Below are 21,164 nucleotides of genomic sequence, written 5' to 3' on the forward strand. Positions count from 1 at the left end.
GTAGGCACCCATCAGCCCTTTGTTGAAGAAGTGACAGTGCCAAAGAGAAAGGGACTTGACATTCCAATCCAACAACTGGGCCATAGGCCTTGTGACCCCAGGAAAGTCACGTCATCTTTCTTCAACTGTGGAGTGACAAGGAGCAAGATGGACGATGGATGACTGTGAGCTTTGACTGGTAAAAGGGTTCTTGGTGGCAATGACATCCTATATTTTTCCCTAAGAGATCAAGAGGTCAGTCCACAGCCCCCAGAGAGCCAAGATTGGGGGGCTTGAAGTGCTTGGGCTCCTTAATGAGTGGAATCAAGGGGAAGGAAGTCAGTGCTGTGTTATTGAGCACCTACTATGTCTAGGCACCAGGCAAGGCTCTTGGGCCTGCCAGCAAGGAGAACAAGCTTCTATACCTGGCTTCCCAGAGGGTCCGGCCATAGTGAATGTCCTATTGCTAGCATTGAGCACCTGTGTGCAGGCAGTGGGGACATCAAGGTGGGACAGCCATCAGGACTGCCCTACTGTGTACAGGCATCAGGGATGCCAGAATAGGGCAGCAGCTGTCAGGACCACCCTGGCCAACCCAAGGCATCTTGATTTGCCTTATAGAGAAATTGCTCACCTAGCCCTTCACTAGAGGTCATGCCTGCTGGAAAGTGAAAAGTCAGAGCCCAAATCCTCCTGACTCCTGGGTCCCTATTCCCTGGGGACCTTGGCTCCATTTCCCTTCCCTCTTCCCAAGTCTGTCTTGCTGTCCATATTCTCAATGACCTTGAAGACCATCCAGCAATGTAAGTCCATGGAGGAGAACGGGGGACGGACGGCAAAGTAGCCCGGCCTCATGTCCCCTCCTGGGCCATCTTGCAGAGGCTGCAGAACTCCCTCTCCCAGTCCAGAGGTGGTTCTTATTATCGCCTCCAAATGACTTTTGCATCCATTTATTTGCTGCATTTTGATTTTGCATTCAATTTCCGGTCCATTCATGTGTCCGCGCTACCTGGGGGATGCGAAATTGAGGCTGCCGAGAGTGCAGTTTGGCTATGCCTGACAGCTCCCGCTCCTGAGAGTGTGCTTGACAGCCCTCAGCAGGACGCTGGGTACTAGGACTGCTGCCCCTACCTGGCTCCAGGGAGATTAAATCAGACGAGCCCCTTACTCTGAGCTGGACCCACCCTACTGACCCAGTCCACATGTCTGAGGTGGTAAGACAGTGGGGGTAGTGATCTAGCCAGAAATGGAGAGGTCAGACATGTGTGGCCCTGGATTTCAAGACTTGCCATCTGGCTTGAACATGCAGGGTATGCCTGGGGAGACCAGGGTTCAAGTCCTAAATTGACCTTCTTGACCTCTCTCTAGTTACCATCTATGGACTCTTCAAGCATGTGGCCTGACCTGGCCACACCCTTCCATGGCTTCCCATTGCCTTCAGTCTCAAGCCCTCCCTTGTGCCCCTCCTCCTGACCAGACCAGGTCTAAAGCAGCCTCCTCCCTCCTACCCACACCCCAGTATCTCCCACAGGCTCCTCTTTCCCCTTTGTCTAGGAGACATCATGTTGAGAGAAGGTCCTACACTTTACTTGATCCTCAGTCACTAAAGAGGAAGAAAGTAAGCAAATTGCCTTAGCTACACAGCAGGATCTCCACTAGGCAATCTAACTTTAGAACCCATGCCTCTGACCTTGGAGTATCAGAACCCAGCTGGGAATACCTCCTTCTAGTCTCCCCCCACACACACCTCCGCCACACACACACATTCTCTCCACCCCACCATGCCAACTGCCTTGGTTTCTTGCAGAGGGTCCTGACTTCCCAGGAGCCCCTGCATCTGTGGCTACATCAGTGCACTCCCACTTTATTTACATATTGAAACGTTAAGTTTTAATCACATTCTGCTCATCCCTGAGGAAGGTGGCTCTGTGCTTAGCACCAGGAGTAAATGCAAATCAAGAATTAGTTTCTGCTCAGACTCCTCTTGGGCAAGAACAGAGGCTGGGCTGTGAGTTCCTGCATGCCTGAGTGCATGTGTGCATGCATGCGTGTGTGTGTGTGTGTGTGTGTGTGTGTGATGTGTTTGTGTACATGCATTCACATGTGTGTGCATGTGCTTATGGGTGTGTATGCCTCTGTGTATGTGATGTGTTTGTGTGTGTATCCATATGTGTGTGCGTGCACTGTGTGCATGACTCTGTGTGTGTGTGCATGTGCATGTGTTTGTGCATATGTGTGTGGGTGTGTTTGTGTGCATGTGTATGCATGCCTCTATGTGTGCATGTGTTTGTGTACATGTGTGTGCACGTGTGTGCATGTGTTTGTGCATATGTGTGTGAGTTTGTGTGCATGTGTATGCATGCCTCTGTGTGTGTGCATGTGTTTGTGTACATGTGTGGGTGTGGTTGTTTACATGTGTACATGTATGTACATGTGTGCGTGTGCATGTGTACATGCAGGTGCTGCACCACTGCATCCCCTACCCCATCCTTGGGGTTTTGGGGAGACGGGGATGTTAGCTGAGGAAAGGGCCTAACAGAAGCCATGAATCACAGCTGAGGAGAGAAATGGTAATGACTTTTTCTCCTCCATGGTTTGTTTAATGGGGTGGACATAAAATGGTTGGCAAGCCATGGCAGTGTGAGTCCTGGGTCCTGGGGAGCCAGACATAGTTGCTTGGGCAGTGGGGAGCATGAACTTCCATCATAACCACCCCCACTTCCTACCACAGATGCTATCCTCAGCTGTGGGCAGGGTGAGGATGGGGTGGGTTGGGTGGGTGGGATAGCAGGAGGAGGGAGGGTATGGATGAGCCCCTCCCTGGGTCAGTCTCCATTCTGGTCCGGCTGTCTGTGATCACGAGGCCTGACGGCATTTCTCAGAAATTCTTTCTATCCTCTAGGACCTGGAACATCAGCAGAGCCAGACTTTGTTCTTGTTTCAAACTGTCCTTGTACTTTGGGGAGTTTGGTGTCCTACAGTGGTCTTCCTAGAAGCCCAGGCTCCTCTCTGGGTGTAGTGGGGTCATTGTCCACCCAGACCCAGGTATACAGAAACATAACTCTCTATATTCTTAAAGACACAGCACCGTTTCCATCCTGAAGCCCTGCAGGGCAGAGGAAACACGGGCAGCCTTGTCTGCTCTCTGCCATAGGTTTGGACAACACCTTCTAGAACTGCAACTGGCCATGGCTGGCCCCCAGTTGTCAGCTGCCTGAGAGATTTCCTGCTCTGCTTGGCTCCCTGTGGTGGATCACCATGGTACACTGCTGTCCATGAGACCACTCCAGTCTGTCAAATGTTCCCACACCACACAGGCCCCAAGGGTTATAGCCATGTGGAATCAGACCTATAAATCTAGACTTCTCTGAGGTCTAGCCTGGAGTAGTCTAGGCCATTTCTGCTTTCAGGTCTTCCAGCCTATGAAGGTGAGTCTTATCATTTCTGAAGATTGGTAGGTTCCTGGAACAAAGGGCATGTAGCTACTTCCTCCTCCTCCTCCTCCTCCTCTTCCTCCTCCTCTTCTTGACAGAGTCTCAGGTAGCTCAGGCTAACCTTGAACTCTCTATTAGCTAGGAATGAACATGGACTTCTGATCCTTCTGCCTCCTCCTCCCAGATGCTGAGACTGTAGGCATGCATTACCACACTAGTTCATGTGATACTGAGGATCAAAGCCAGAGCTTGGTGCATGCTAAGCCTGCACTCTGCTAACGGAGTCACGTTCCCAGCCCCAAGTCTTTAAGGGCTCTGGGCTTCTATCTAGCTCCACTCCTGAAAACCAGTTGAGGAGACGGTGTAACCTGGCCACTCCTGCTGGAGCAAACATTGTGTAATGCCTCCCATAAAAAGTAGCTTCATTCCTCTACAGCGGGGTGAGCCCAGCACTGGGTGATTGCAGCAGGGGCAGGTGAAGTTTGTGGCCAAGGAGCATCCTGAGGGGAGGAGACACCAGGGAAAAGTAGAATTCAGGCCACACCAATCCAATATGTTTTTGCTAAAGAAAGGACAGAGTGGAGGGTGAAGACCCTGCCAAATACCAAGGTTGTGGGAGGTCCTTGCTAGCGTCCCTGGATTTTCCTAGGACATGCACAGATGTGGCCAGGGGAAAGTTCCAGAGCCTCCATCAAGCGAGGAACCTCACTCGCAGCACACAGACCCCGCCATTTTGCCCTCACCTCCTTTGAGACATAGTTCTGTCAGCAGGAAGCTGAAGACGGGCTGAAGAGGCAGAACAAATTCCTGTTTCTCAAACACCACAGAATATGGGGCCTTCAAATGTCAAAATCAGACTCAGCACCGGTGAAGGCCTGACTCTAGGAGCCAAGTAAGCAGAGAGTAGCAAGTCAGAGAAAGGATCATTAGTGAGAAGCCATGAACTTGAGTCACATCCATGGCTGCAGGACTGTCTGGAAGCTCCAATAAGTGAAGGGATTAAAGAAGGAAATCATGGAAGGACCTGACAGCTGGACTCCACTGACAGAAATATAAAAACTCAACTACTATGTTTGGTGGCACATGCCTTTCATCCTAGCACTCAGGAGGCAGAGGCAAACTGGTATCTGTGGATCCACGGCTAGCCTAGTCCACACGTGGAATTCCAGGCCAGCCAGGGCCACATAATGAGGCCCTGTCTAAAAACAAAAACTAAAACCCACTGACAGTGTGAGGTATCACAGATGCAGTTATAAAATATAACAGCATCTGTCTTGTCTTCTGAGACTATTTCAGTTCCCGGGAGCAGATGGGGAGGAGAGGGTTCGGGTTTGGCTAGTGGTCTATGGAAGGCTTACAATGACATCTGTAACGTTTTAGTTCCTTAAAAAGATAATAAGTAGCAAAAGATAATCACAGGACACAATGTGGATACTCTCTGGCTTTGTTGGGTGGGTTGCTATGGTATTGGCTAAGGGTGGGTGGTGTGCACTGGGCTGTAGCTTGCTTCTTCCCTTTGGCTGACTGCAGTTCAAGTTCACTGTGTCTTGGTGCTGTTGTCTGTTTACTTTGCTGCCAGGGAGCCTCCTACTGTGTGAAGACAGAAAGGCGCAGGTCCAGGTCCGGATTTGCTGCACACGGGTGGTAGGAAAAAGATCGATACAATTGCACTGGGAAACAATCGGCAGGTTGGCATTGCAGGACTCTGCAATCTCATGTCCCTGTCCACCCCAAGAGCCTGCCTGGTGGCATGCATATGTGCTGCAGCACACAGGACCAGAATTCACATACCAGCTCCACTCAAGTAACAAAAACCCAGAACCACCTGAAGAGTGGGCAAAACATTGACATGCTGACACAATAAAGATTTAAAAAATGATAAAAGGCCTGGTGTGGTGGCACACGCCTTTAATTCCAGCACTCAGGAGGCAAAGGCAGGTGGATTTCTGAGTTCGAGGCCAGCCTGGTCTACAAAGTGAGTTCCAGGACAGCCAGGGCTATACAGAGAAGCCCTGTCTCAAAAAACAAAAACCAAAAACAAACAAACAAACAAACAAACAGGGCAAGAGCTGAAGCAGGCCAGTCGTAATTTCAATGCAAGTTAAAACTGGGTAGTGGGGAGATTGGCCTTCATCGTATTAGTCTTTAGGTACTGTTTCCTGGACTAGAAATGAGAGACTGATTTTTCCATGTAGACCTGGCTGGCCTGGAACTCAGAACTTGATTCCCCTGCCTCTGCCTCTCAAGTGCTGAGACTAAAGGTGTGCACCATTGTTATTAGACGCGTTCTCACGACCGGCCAGGAAAGACGCAACAAACCAGAATCTTCTGCGGCAAAGCTTTATTGCTTACATCTTCAGGAGCCAGAGTGCAAGAGAGCAAGCCCGCAAGAAGCAAGAGAGCAAGCCAAGCAAATGGCGAAACCCCATCCCTTTTTAAGGAGAATTATCCTCCACCTAGGATGTATTACTCCCTGATTGGCTGCAGCCCATCGGCCCAGTTGTCATCACGGGAAAGGCAGAACACATGGTGGGAAAACTGCCCCTGCATGTGTGCAGACTATGTTTACCACTTAGAACACAGCTGTCAGTGCCATCTTATAATGGCAAATGTGAGGGCGGCTCCTCACAGATCCCCCTTTTCTTTTAATAAGAGCAATAGGCCACCCATATTAATGAGAGTGGAGATAGAGGTCAAATCCCCAGTGTGCAGGTAAAGGAGCCGTACACATAACCTCCTCCCAGGCTCATCACCCAGAGGGGTCCTGGTCTGGTCCCGTGTTGTTTTTCCTGGGGGAAGGACACTTGAACACTCAACCTTCTTGAAAGATGACATGTCTCCCTAGAATAGGCTCATATGTGCCGCAGAGCCTTTCTACTGCAGTGCTTAGCCTTGCAACTCTCTCGGGCTGCTGAAGCACACTCACTCTATCCCGTGCAATGAGACTAGCCTCGTGGGGTTTAAGAGCTGAGTGGCCAGCGACCTATTGCCTAAGCATAGATAACCATATATCAGGGGGAGCACCATGTTCTAGAGCTGCAAGCGCCTGGGCAATAACCACCTTGTCTCTCCTAGTTTGGGCCTTAAGCTTACAGACCAACCAAAGAAGCAACACTAATCCACAGCGAAGTGTATCTCCAAATAATCTCACCCCCACCCATTCTTTAAAGAAGGAAAATGCTGAGGAGATCCAATTGGGTAATCCTTTGATCAGGGACAGGTCCAAGCGCGTGGAGTTGACCTGAAGTCTCAATTCCCGAAGGGATCTGTTCAAATTCAGCCATCCAATTCTGTAACATATACTGAAAAAGACTTTTTGACAAATTAGCTGCCCTAGTAAATTTAACATACTGAATGGAAGTAACACACAATCCCGGAAACTTTTGTTCACATCCCAGCTGAGTTATTTGTCATAATACATCTAGTTGTTTCTGGACAAGATCTATGAGTTGATTAACCAGCATGAGACCTCTCTGTATCTTGACATTAGCTGAGGCCTGTTTATCTATGACTGTAGTCACTGAGGCTGACAAAGTGTTAATGGTGTCAGTCATCTGGACCTGTCCAGACAGAGCCAAGGCTGTCTGAATTAAGGCCAAACCCAGTTCCCAGTTAGTGGTAAAAAAGCAAGAGAATACTTGAGCATTATACATCACCGTCATTGGGAGTGGAAATATCGACATTATCCCCCAACGCTGCTCTCTCATTGGACAAAATAAGGCCCAAATGCTGCATAATATCCCTTCCCCAGAGGTTAACCGGGAGTGGGAGCACATAAGGTATGAATTTCCCTTGCTGCCCTTCAGAGGATTCCCACGTCAAGGCAATGGAGCTTATAGTGGGACATGATTGATATCCTAGGCCCTGTAATGAATGAGATGACTCTGTGGTGGGCCATGCTTTGGGCCACCAATGTGTAGAAATTATACTTTTATCTGCTCCGGTATCAAGGATGCCTTCAAACTCTTTTCCATTAATCTTAAGGCGGAGCTTAGGTCTATCATTTAAAGATACAACCAAATAGGCAGAATCATTTCCTGAGGAGCCCATTTTCTTTATCTCAGGTCCTGCAGATTTCTCCCTGGTATTATCAGGGAGGAGCAGCAGCTGAGCTATCCTATCTCCTTTACTAATAGAAAAAACGCCTTTAGGGCTTGAGCACAGGACCTGTATTTCAGGGGAATGTTGACAATCCATAACTCCAGGGTGGACTACTAAGCCCTGCAAGGTGAGTGAACCCCGGCCGAGAATAAGGCCCATGGTTCCCAGGGGCAAGGATGGTATAGGCTCCACTGGCACCGGCTGAATACTCATTTGAGGCATTAGTAGGAAGTCGGAGGCGGCACGCAGGTCCACCCTTGTGGGTCTTCCTGGGTCGCCTCTCTGACTGCTTCCTGGGTCCTGACAAACCGTTTCCCATATCTTTGAGGGCCCTGGGACCGAGGGCCCGATGACCCGTTTTTTGGCACATAAGCTGATTGACTATCAGGTGGGGGAAGGACTCTGCCCTTTATATCCCTCACAGAGCGACACTGGTCAGCTCTATGATAACCCTTGCCACACTTAGAGCAAAGAGTGAGAGTCCCTCCCTGTTTATCTGGAGCTCTGCAATCTTTCTTAAAATGCCCAGGCTTTCCGCAATTAAAACATGTCCTCTGATCATTTCTGCTCATGGAGCGGTTCTGAGATTGGAGGATGGCGGCCGCTAAGCCTGCATTGGTGAGAGGTCCCCCAAGCTCCCGACAAACCCTGAGCCAGTCTTGTAAACCTTTGTTCTTTCTTGGGGCTATGGCTGCTCGGCACTCCTTTGTGGCTTGCTCATAGATTAGCTGTTTTATCAGAGGCGCAGCTTGCTCTGACTCTCCAAAAATACGCTCTGCTGCCTCTGTCATTCTGGCCACAAAATCTGAGAAGGACTCTTGTGCACCTTGAGTAATCTTGGTCAACTGCCCACTTGCCTCTCCCTTCTTAGGTAGTGCTTTCCATGCCTTAACAGCAGCAGCTGAGATCTGAGCATATGCTCCCCAATGATAATTTGTCTGGTTAGCAGCGTGTTGTCCCTGACCTGTAAGTAATTCAAAAGTCCACGTTCTCTGATCCCCTTTCATGGTGGCATTGGCCCTTGCCTGCGTCTGGCAGGAGTCCTGCCACAAGGCTTTCCACTCAAGATACATTCCCATACTGGGGGCTACAGCTTTTACTACCGTCTGCCAATCACCAGGAGTCATAGCGTGATTCGCAAGCCTTTCCACTTGTGCTATAGTGAAATTAGCACTGACTCCATAGTTACGGACCGACTCGGCAAGCTCTTTAATCTGTATATACGCTACCGGAGCGTGGACACGCCCACCCTCGGCTCCTTCAAAGACCGGAAATGCCTGTTGTATTTTCCTTTGTTCCTCCTTTGGAATGAACGAGTCTGTGCATTGCCTCTCTGTCCATTGCCTCTCTGCGCAGGGCTGATGCACTACGCAGGGCGGGGGCTCAGCATAGGGTGGAGGTGCACTATGACCTTGAAGCCGACTGCCAAGAGGCCAAGCAGCAAGCTGGCCTTTGCCAGCCGCTTTTGGCTTTTTCCTTGACCGATTAGCTCGCATTTTATCTGGCTGGCACTTTTCTCTCTCATAACGAGCTGTTTCCTCCTCCAAGTCTGTTTCTTCAGAGAAGCTAAATTTTTTATCTGATTCAGAGCTACTAAGAACTAGCTCCCCGAGCCCATCCAGCGATGAGCACAGGCTCCTTTTCCTAGAGACCTCCGCTAATTGATCTTTCTTCTTTTCCCTTTTTCCTCTTTTTCTTCTAATCTCTCTCCAGGTATTCCTACCTGACCTTAACTTTTCCTCGGGTTCAAGACCCTTGGAAAGGCCTGTATACTTATTTTGTGCACCATGTTTTCTCTTTGCTCCTACTCTCTCTCCCCGCTTTACTTCTGATAGCTTGTCCTGAATTTCATCTAGAATCCGCCCTGCCTTAACCACTTGATAACATGTGAAAAGGAACAAAAGGGCTTCTAACACTAGAAAAAATTCAAGGCCAAACATAACTTGTAAAGCCATTTTCCACTTTACTTCTGATAGACTGTCTTGAATTTCCTTAGAAAGTTCAAGATCAGACTTACCTCGTAAAGCTGTACTCACTGGTACTCTCGTTCCCCAGCTGAAAAGTTCTGAATTCATACAGTTGAATCCTTCTTAACAGTCTGCTTTACGGGAACCTTTATTACCGCGACCCGCAGTTCTGGTTCTGGAATGAGGGATCTTCCTTGCGCCAGTCCCGAGTTTTTTCTCGTCCCGGAATTTCTCGTCCCGGAATTTCTCGTCCCGGAATTTCTCGTCCCAGGTCTTCTCGTCCCGTCCCGGGTTTCGGCACCAATTGTTATTAGACGCGTTCTCACGACCGGCCAGGAAAGACGCAACAAACCAGAATCTTCTGCGGCAAAGCTTTATTGCTTACATCTTCAGGAGCCAGAGTGCAAGAGAGCAAGCCCGCAAGAAGCAAGAGAGCAAGCCAAGCAAATGGCGAAACCCCATCCCTTTTTAAGGAGAATTATCCTCCACCTAGGATGTATTACTCCCTGATTGGCTGCAGCCCATCGGCCCAGTTGTCATCACGGGAAAGGCAGAACACATGGTGGGAAAACTGCCCCTGCATGTGTGCAGACTATGTTTACCACTTAGAACACAGCTGTCAGTGCCATCTTATAATGGCAAATGTGAGGGCGGCTCCTCACACACCATCACCACCTGGCCTGCAACTAGAGTTTTAAAAGTGCTAAATTGTAACTCGGTGAGCTTGAGAGGCATGCCACCTTTGGTGTGGGCAAGGGCAGGTGATCAGCTATCCCACCGGCTCTCATTCAACTTTTGACACTGTTGCTTGCAGTAGGCAGCCCTCAGTGGAAGGCCAGGTTATTCCCAGGAGTCAGATGGGGATACAGAGGGAACCCTTATCTGCAGGCACTGCCTGTTGGAATGGTGCACGGGGAACACAATATCCAGTCAATTGTCTGTGGAGGGATCAGGGTAAGTTATGACTTGGACTCCTTCTGGGAGAGGTTAGGAGGAAATGGATCCCAGAGTAAAGGGAGGGACATATGTCCACCCTAACAGAGAGAAGCTGACAGGCTCAGGAGAGCCACACTTTCTTCAACCTCCCCTCCAGAGACCTGCTTGACTTCCCAGTTCCTTCAGGCTAATGATCCAAGCCCAGTTCCAATCCCTAGCTTGGTGGGCATTGGTATAATCCCTATAACTGGTGCAGTGTGTTTCAGATCCATGCACTCCTGAACACGTGGGCCACTGTACCTGCATATGCCTCAACCTAGGGGTCATCAGCTATGGACTTGTGCACCCCTCCAAGGCAAATCTAATTCTGCAGTGACCTCCTCTCTCACCCGCCTCTACCTCAGAGAGAATCAGCAACTCAGAAGGAAGAGTCTGAGATGGGCCAACTCTGTTACCCCACAGTGACTGAGCGAATGTGTCATAGGTGTGTGCACATGTGTGTGCCTAAATCACACAAGATGACCTGTGCGTGTGCATGCAGCACTGATTTATTTTTACGCTTGATCTTAAGCCAAAAGGCTGAGAAGCAATGAACTTATCTATGTATCTATCTGTACTGGCTGGTTTTGTGTCAACTTGTCACAAGCTGGAGTTATCACAGAGAAAGGAGCTTCAGGTGAGGAAATGCCTCCATAAGACCCAGCTGTAAGGCATTTTCTCAATTAGTAATCAAGAGGGGAGGGCCCCATCTCTGGGCTGGTAGTGTTGGGTTCTAAAAGAAAGCAAGCTGAGCAAGCCAAGGGAAGCAAGCCAGTAAGTAACATCCCTCCATAGCTTCTGCATCAGCTCCTGCTTCCTGACCTGCTTGAGTTCCAGTCCTGACTTCCTTTGGTGATCAACAGCAATGTGGAAAGTGTAAGCTGAATAAACCCTTTCCTGACCAACTTGCTTCTTGGTCATGATGTTTGTGCAGGAAGAGAAACCCTGACTAAGACACTATGTATGTATGTATGTATGTATGTATGTATGTATGTATGTATGTAACTATCTCTCTCTCTCTCATCTCTCTCTGTGTGTATATATCATCTGTGTATGTATGTATCTATCTATCATTTGTGTATGTATATATGTATGTATCTATCCATCTGTGTGTGTTTTATATGTGTGTGTATGTGTACATGCATGTACCCATGCATTTGCCTATGCATGCACCAATGTATGTCATGGCATGCCTGTGGAGGTCAGAGAAAAGCTTGCATGTTCTTATGTTAGTGGGTTCCAGGGACCAAACTAGGGTCCCCAAGCTTGAGTAAGCAACTTTACTGACTGTGCCATATCGCTCACTGCTATTTGTTTGTATATGTATATCAATCTTTTGATTAGGTAATACATGGACATGACAAAAAAAAAAATAAAAGTTGCACCCAATGCCAAAGCCACACATGGACTCCTGACTGGTGGAGGAAGTCCTCACCCAGATCTGTTCCTTCATAAAGACAATGAGGGCAGTGGAGATTTTTCTGATTTTCTAGGTGAAACACTGAAAATTAAATAGAGCCAAATGAAGCAAACCTGATAAGATCTGGATGCTCGTGTCCTCTTCTACTTCCTCCCAGACACCCTCTGCCTATCTGGCAGTGCCATCCTGTGATTCTGCAGAGTCTAAACAAGTACTTCTGTGAGCCTTGTGGGCCCCTCTAGCAGAGCAATCAAACCTGACCAGGGGTCACAGCCTTCTGGAATATAGACAACAACTATATTCTGTCATATGAAGTTGTAAGGAGTATTATAAGAATGGGCCCTAATTTGTATTGTAAGAATCTTGAAAAATTATTTCTTCTTCTTCTTCTTCTTCTTCTTCTTCTTCTTCTTCTTCTGCTTCTGCTTCTGCTTCTGCTTCTGCTTCTGCTTCTGCTTCTTCTTCTTCTTCTTCTTCTTCTTCTTCTTCTTCTTCTTCTTCTTCTTCTTCTTCTTCTTGTGTGTGTGTAAAACATAAACTATTATAGTCCATTGTCAGCATGAGATGAATTTGGAGTTCAACATAGATAACAGTGTGCACTGTGCCCATCTCCCCAGCTGGCTGCTGCACCTGCTTGTCTAGGGGCTGTCAGTTCATCTTAGGATTCAAAAATTACAGCTTGCTGGGCATGGTAGCACATACCTTTAATCCTGGTACTCAGGAGCCAGAGACAGGTGGATCTCTATAAGTTTGAGACTAGCCTGATCTACAGAGCAAGTTCCAGAACGGCCTGGGCTGTTAACACAGAGAAACTCTGTCTTGAAAGAAAGAGAGAGAGAGAGAGAGAGAGAGAGAGAGAGAGAGAGAGAGAGAGAGAGAGAAGAGAGAACTTACAGGCAGTCTGCTAGGTGACTAAGCCCAGGTATCAGAAGAAGTTGGAATCGTAAGCCCTGGGATATGTATTAAAGCTTTGCATCCTAAACCAATAGGATGTACACTTGCGGCAGGGAAGGGGGAAACAATGCTGGAAGACTGTGCCTTCTTAAAGAACTCAGCCAATGAGAACTGAAGGGGATGGAGAAGCATGATTAGGGATGTAAAACCTACTGTTCTGTGCCAAATCAGCACATCAGCCACTTTTGCCTTTTATCCAGATGATGCCCAGCTTTTAAAGAACCAAAAATAAATCTGCCTCACTTCTGCCATTCTGAGTCTCCAGCATTCTTATTATGGAATGAGGATCATTGTTTCTTACAGTTTGGGGGCTCATCTGGGATTTATGTATTTGAGACAAGAACCTCTCAGTCTCTGGAGAGTCGAAGATGACTCTGCCCCACATTTGGGCACCCACTCTGATGGATATTGGTCTTTTCCCAGCACTTCAGATAAGACCCTTGAGAAGTTTTGAGGGAAGTGAAAACTGATGCAGAGCATTTGGATAGCTTACCAGGAAAGACCTCATGCATAAACCAAGATAAGGAGGTTGGCAAGCAGCCCAGGGCCCCTTGGTGACTGGGTATTGCGGAAGGTCAGAGTGTGAATGGAGGACACAGACCCCTTTACTACAAAACGAGATGCTCTGCTTGTTGGTTCTTCATCCACTGGACACAACCTGGAGTCATCTGGGAAGAGGGAACCTCAATGCCTTCATCAGATTGGTTTGTAGGAAAGTCTGTGAGGTATTTTCTTTATTAATGATTGATGGGGGTGGTATCATCCCTAGGTGGTCCTGGATTGTACTGAAAAAAAGAACAAGCAAACTGAGCAAGCTATGGGGAACAAGCCAGTAAGCATCCTCCTCCACGGTCTCTATTCCGTTCCTGTCTCCAGGTTCCTACCCTGCTTGAGTTTCTGCCTTGATTTCTCTCACACACGGGTGATGCTATCAGAGAAGGGAGGGTGTTTGTATTATGATTGGTGGGTAATGTTTCACATTTATTCCCAGTCATAGAGTTCTGACAGGACAATTACCCAGGTCCTTCAAGGACTAACCACCCTTACCAAATAATTAGCAGGAAATCCAGGAACTGATGATCCATGTATAGACTGGCTAGAAGGGTAGCTGAGAAAACAGAAAGGGCTGATGGCTTCCATCCTAACTTACCTCATAGCTGTAATGGGAACACTGTCTGTAGTAGGATGGATGCTGAGTTATTCCTGATGTAAGGAGGTTAATGGAAAACTCACTGAAAGAGTAATCAATAAATAAATGCCTGTAACACATCAGTATAGCCTCATACTTCTAAATACTAGATCAGACCATTGGATCTGTGATAACATTAACTTTAAGAAGTTAAAATGACTCTAAAAATAAGTCTGTATGTGTAAAATTTTTAAAAAGAGGGAATTACAAGAAATAAATGGGGACCGAAGAGATGGCTCAGTGGTTAGGAGCACTGGCTGTTCATCCTGAGGACCCAGGTTCAATTCCCAGCCACCCACGTGGCAGCTCATAACTGTCTATAGATCCAATTGCAGAGGCTCTGACATCCTCACACAGACAAACATCAATGCACATGAAATGACCCTCTGAAACTTTCTTCCATAATCTGCCTTGGTCATGGTGTTTTACATGGCAATAAAAAAGTAACAAAAACAGAGCTCATCAGAAGATCACAGCTAAGCAGGGGGCACCAGAGCCCTGCCTTCCCCAGCTGACCGCTGTGCCTGCTTGTCTGGGCACTCTCAGTTCATCTCAGGGTTGAAAAGTTACATGCCATCTGTGACATGACTGAGCCCAGGTATCAGAAGAGAAGGGACTCTCCAGCTCCAGGGTATTCATACATGCATCTTGAGTTAAGAATGAGATATTGTAGAGGGGTAATGCTAGACCATAGGCAGATTGTACCTTCAGAAAGAACCCAGTCAACAAGAGCTAAAGAGGACAGAGAAAGGTAATATGAACCCACTGTTTTGGGTCAAATCAGCATGACAGCCATTTTTGCCTCTTGCCTAGGCTGACATCCAGATTTTGCAGAACCCCCAAAATAAATTGGATTTGTTTTTAAGTCTTCAGAATTCTTATTATGGAGTAAGGTTAGTCTAGGCCTCAGGTTTCTGTAGCAAGCTCTAACCTGCAGAGACCAGCTCAGTTGCTCTTCTGAGAGTCTTGAACCGTGACAGTGTACACCTGAAGCCTAGTGAGGTAGGGACCCCTCACTATTGGACCTGGCAGCTCCTTCCTGAAAAGCCTCACTTCCAAAGTTTGTCTGTTGGACCTGAGTTAGAGCACACTGTGTACCTATCTCAGAGACATTTGTTGAAAACATTAGCAGTGATTTAATGTGGCAGCTGCTGTGGACTGAACCCTCTACAACCGTGAGCCAAAATGAACCTTTCCTCCCCTATATTGTTTCCATTAGGTACTCTGCCACAGCAATAAGAAATGGAGTAAGTTAGAGAAGGAAAAAAAAAAAAAGGCATGTCTGATGCATTGGGAAACAGGGCCAGATTTAGCAGTGCACATCTGTAATCCCAGAATGCCCAAGAAGTGGGAAGCAGAGACTAGAGTCTCTCCAGGAAGCTCTCAGGCTCTCTGGGCTTCAGTACACAGTGCAGCTGCAGAAGAAAGAAGAGAGAGAGACCCTGCCTTAGCAGGTGGAGGGAGAGAGCTGACCCCTGGAAGTTCTCCCTTGAGTTCCATTTGTGTACCTGGCATGTATATGCCTGCCCCCCATCACACATGCATATTCGTGCCCACAGCCAGCCAATCAATCAATCAATTGGAGAAGAGGATGGGAGTGATGTCTTACTAAAAAAAATAATATCAAAGAAGAACTTATTTTAATTTTTAAAAAGTACGAATTCTGCAGCTGAAAAATGCTATAACTGCAATGACAGTTTCTTTCAATAATGACGGAAGGGCCATGCAGAAGATCAGGATAGAATCAAGGGGGAAGGGCACTCTAGATCAGCTGGACCTAGCAGGTGTCAGGGAAGAACTCCCTGCAGTAGCTTCCAGGTACCCAAGCAGGGCAGATGCTAGGTTAGCTCTGAAAGAAGAATCATGAACTTGCAGGAACTTAAATTCTACAAAGTGTGTCACATAACCTTACAGAAGTCAGAAATCATAATGGAAGAGAGAACGGAGATTCATAGCCATGGATTCTAAACAGAACACTGTCAACCAGCAAGCCACAGAAAAATGAAACAATGAAATAGTATCTTTTTGTTTATTTTTGAGACAGTCTTAGGTAGCCCAGGCTAGCCTTGAACTCACAATGTAGCTGACTTTCAATCTGATCCACATGCCTCCACTTTCCGAGAGCTGGGATCACAGGTGTGTGGCACCGTACCCTGGCATCGAGCTCAGGGCTTTGTGGCAGGCAAGCTCTACCACCTGAGCTGCAGCCTTCACCTCTCCAACAATCGTGTGTTCATGAGAAGAGAAACACAACAAAGCAAGCCGTGTAGGCCACTGCTATATGTACTTCCACTTCCAAAAAAGGAGGCTGGGGGCTGGAGACACCTCAGCAGTTAGGAGGGAGTGCCTTTCTCTCAGGGGATCCAAGCTCAGTGCATTAAGGGTCAGTCAAGACCCTGTTTAGTTCCCAGCATCCACATTGCTGACAAGGGTCCTTGTGCATCACTCACAGGGATGTAAAGTAGGTCAGCCTCTTGCAGAACAATCCACAGGCCTTCTGAAAGCTAGACAGAGAGTTCCCGCAAGACCCAGTGATTCTGGTCTTGAGTCCACACCCAAGGCAGAGAGAAGCAGCTTCACATAGTGTCCAGATACGTTCATAGTGGAACTGTTCGCAGTAGCCAAAAGGCTACTGCCATCTCCTCCTCTTTTTCATTGTTAATTCTAGTCATTATTTTTTGGTCATTTCGGCTAGAGGTTTGTCAAGCTTATAAGAAGCAACTTTTTGCCCGATGGGTTCTATGTAGCATTCTTTAGTCTCCATCTCATCAATTTCTACCCCAGTTTGTTGATTTCTTTTTATATATCTCAGCACTAAACCTATGAACGTTCCTCTCAGAAAGTATCTGACGGAACTAAAACTCACCATGATCCTCCTGCCTCTGCTTCCCAAGGGCTGGGATTCAAGTCAGGTGCCACCACGCCTGGCCTGGTTCTAAGAAGCTTGGCATTCCGATTTCTTCCAAGGCCCACTGAGGTCACTGGAAAGTGTTCAGTTGCTAAGGATTTGTACAGCTCCTGTGGCCTCTCTTGCTACTGATTTCTAGTTTATCCCACTATGATGTGATAAGCTGTACTATGTCGTTTTGTTCTGTGGGATGAGTGTAAAGTGTGTCCCCCAGGGTCTGGGGCTGGTGTCCTGCAGAGGGCACCATGGTAACTCACACATATTTCTCACCCTGCTTTTCCTCTGATCTTCCTGTGTCTCATCTGAACTACCCACCTAGAGGCTCCCTTTGAAAGAGTCCAGACCGAGACCCCGTGCTCTGCCTGTGCACCTGTGAATGTGGGTGCGTGAGTATGTGGGAACTAAACCACGAATGCCTGCACATTTGCACTTCTCATATTGAGAACCTGCATGTGCGCACACATGTGCTCTTGTGCAAGCTGCTAGTCTCTGGAGTACAAGCATTGGCTGCATGCTGCATGTCAGAGGCTGAGCATGTTAGTATTCTGTCTAGACTCCACTCCCATAGTTACCTGGCAACAGCAAGGTAGGCCTGGCCCACTATAAAAGGGGCTGCTTGGCCCCTCCTTTTTCTCTTACTCTCTCTTGCTCTCTTGTTCTCTTGTCTCTCCCTTGTCTCTTGCCCCCTTGCTCCCCCCTTTCCCCGCTCTCTCTCCACATGGTCATGGCTGGTCTCTACTTTTCTACTCTCTCCTTCTCTTTGCCTTTCTCTGCTTCTACTACTCTCTTAACTTCCCTCCCCATGTCCTGAATAAACTTTATTCTATACTATACCGTCGTGTGGCTGGTCTCTCAGGGGGAAGGAATGTCTCAGAGGGAAGTATTCTACCAACGGAGCCATAGCCTTAGTCCGATGCACTGTGACCTTTGTGAATGTGTTGGTGGTAGTCTCTGACTCTAAGGGACAGATAGGCCACCAACTGTCCTCTGCCTCTTGGGTTCATTTTCTCATCTATAGGATGAGAAACACCAAGGGCTGGGATAATGGCTGTCTTAGCAAGCTTGGCAGTGGGTAACCCTAGGACAGTGGCACCCCCCCACACCCCCATAGAACACATTCTTATAGCTCTTTATCTTTTTATGATCACAACAGAGCATATATCTACACTTGTTATATGGGCATAGGTGGCTCTCAGGTCTGCTTAAGGTTTACTTGGGAAGGAGCTGAGGTCACTGAGGTCAGAGATCCTTACAGAGGCCCTCCACGGCCCTCTGATGATTAAAAGTCTCCCGTCAGGTGGTGCCTGAGGAGATGGGCAGGTGTACAGTGTAGTGACAACCTGCGGTCCGCCCCCTTTTCCTTGTTGATGCCTCTGTGGAGACAGTCTGGTCTCAGATGAGTATATTCCCTGAAGAGAGGCAGCCAGAGCAGCTGTCAGCATTGCTGAGATGGTGAACGGCTGTGGTACCTGTCAGCAGCCACTGCATAGCTGTCTTGGTGACAGGTGCCAGCGGCAGGAGGAGAAATCAGCTCTTCTTGGGCTCTGGGTTCTTGTACCAATGCTGCCTATTGATCTGCCTACATGGAAGGGTGAGCAGGGCCCTGTGCATTTGAGAGCAGGGCCTAGCCCCTGGGTTTGTTTCACTAGATTTAATTCTGGTCGTATTGTCTACGGGACATCTGTCTGTTCCTTGTTGGAGACCTACAGACTGCTTGGCCTGCTTGGGTTCTCTGGTCCTGCAGCCAAGTGTTGGCACTGCCTCGTCCACTGGCTCACTGGTGAGCTCGCTATTTCCAGAGCCTGGGCCTAGGCTTCAGGCCTCCTGCCCTACTTCACCCAGGAGGTCGTTTCATTTCCCTCCCTCCCCACAGGGCTTCTATCACGTACATTGTTCCCATGAGGGAGAATTGGACCCTTTTCCTCTCAACTCGGATGTCTGTAGCCTGAAGAGGGAGATCTGGTGGGCTTTAAGACCCAGGGGCACCAGGGTCAGAGTTAGACAGTACAGGATCTGGATCCTAGGAAGGGGACTCTGTAGTTGTTAAAATTAGATTCCAGCTGGTGATTGGAAGTGAAGCTTAAAAAGCAGAGGCTAGGGTGGGTCTGCCTGCCTCCCGAGGTAAAGGGCCAGCTACCACGGAACAGACTGCCAGAGTGCTGGTGCCCCAGGAAGAGAGCACAAAAGTCAGGACATGGTGGCAGTCCAGCAGGAGCTGGATCGGACTCATCCTTCTTACCAAACCCCTAGTCCCAAATAAACCAGAGCCTCTGGATCTGGGTTCGAAATTTAACTTAATATGCTGTGTGACCAAGCATGTCACCTCACCCTCTCTGAACCTCAATACCCATCATTCTTTTTTTTTTTTTTTTTTAAACAGGGTTTCTCTGCATGGCCCTGGCTGTCCTGGAACTCACTCTGTAGACCAAGCTGGCCTCGAACTCAGAAATCCACCTGCCTCTGCCTCCCAATTGCTGGGATTAAAGACCTGTATCACCACTGCCCGGCTAGTACCCATCATTCTTATACGAGAACCACAGTAGTCACTTTAAGGGTGGGGGATACTCTTGGGGAGAGCCTAGACAGAGTGGGGACCCAGCAAGAAGCAGTTTCCACCTTGGGGGAAAGAAAGCCATCACTGTGCCCAATGGGGCTGCCTGAGACCTGGGAAGCAGAAGCACGGCCTAGTTCCCTGGGCTGGTGGCTGAGGACTCTTGCTGATCCCTGGTTACTATGCATTAATCTCTGTAAAGGGCCCTGCCACGGGGTCTGGAGCACAGTGAATGTCACACATCTGGAATGATGCTCACACTGAGGCAACATCTGGGCATTCACTGTGTCAGGTTTCAAGTCAGCTACCCAGGGCCTTGAGAAATGGTAAAGCTGGGCACATCTAGATCCCTGAGAATCTAGAGCCCAATCTAGGGTGGCAGAGGGGAGACACAAAAGCACCCACAACACAAGACAAGGTCAGGTGGAGACCCGCAGAGAGGTTTCTGAATGGCAGGAGGATGCCAGGGAGTGTAGTAAAGATGAGCTGATCTGTAGGCATTGCCTGTGCCTGGGCACCCTGTCTTACTCATATAGTCTCATTTAAAGCTCAAAACAGCAGTTACAGGGACTTCTTGTGGGCAAGTAGACCTTGCCACCAGACAGAAGAACTGGTCAGGCTGAGTGGCCCCAAGCCCCCTGAAACTCAGAACTGAGAATGGTAGGAGTGGGGCCAACTCCATGCCAAACTCTACGTGCTCTGGGACACATAACCACGACAACCCACTGAGATGACCATGACAATCAGCCATGTGGGGGAAAACATCTGAAGTCCTTCCCCATGCAGGTTAGCATCATTAGCATCTCAGTTTGAGCCAATAGGAAACCCCTACCCCTGGATCCCACCCTGCTCCTCAGTGTTTATAAAGTCCCTGTACACATGGAATAGAGCGCACAGGCTATTTCACCGAGAATCATCTGAGAGCGACTGATTTACTGAGCTGTGACACTTGGGGAAAAGGTTTTCTTCCCAGAAGCATTCATCGCTGGTCCTTGTACCCTCCTGACAGGCTGGACTCATGCTCCTGCTGCCTCTGTTGTCACTGCCTGCTGCCACCGGCAGCTGCCCTGCCCCAGCTGCTGGTATTGACGCTGCCACGGTGCAGGCCAGATCTGGGACCTCAGGTACCTGCCCCGCGTAGGCTTCCCTTCTGAGAGCTGTCACACTGTGTCCGTCTCTGGCTGGACCACAGGGTTCTGCAGAGGATGACAACTTCTAGTCCCATTTTACAGATGCAGAAACTGAGCCCAGAGAGGTCGTGTGATGGCTGATGGCAACCTTCATTGTCAGCTTGATAGGATTTAGAGTCACCATGGCAATAAATCTGCAGGAACGACTCTCAGGAACTTTCTAGACTGTCTTAACAGAGGTGAGAAGACCCACCCTAAACACGCACCGCACCGTTCTACGGCTAGGAGCCTCGATTAAGTGAAAAGACAAAGTAAATAGAGAACCAGCATTCATCTCTCGCGTCTTCCTGCAGATGCAATGGCCACCTCATTCCCAGGGCAAGCCTTCCAGGCCGCGACAGGATGGGGAATGGAAAGATGCAGCAGGGAGCCTGACCAGGAGATGGCGCCAGTGTTGCTGACTTTGAATGACAAACGAGACGGACAAAGTGGCCAGGCTTCTGCTGGATTAGAAACAGACCGCTCAGCATGAGAAATAGCCAGGGCTAGAGCCATT

The sequence above is a fragment of the Mus musculus genome, chromosome 2 (genome assembly GCF_000001635.26).
Source record: "Mus musculus strain C57BL/6J chromosome 2, GRCm38.p6 C57BL/6J".
NCBI lineage: Eukaryota > Metazoa > Chordata > Mammalia > Rodentia > Muridae > Mus > Mus musculus.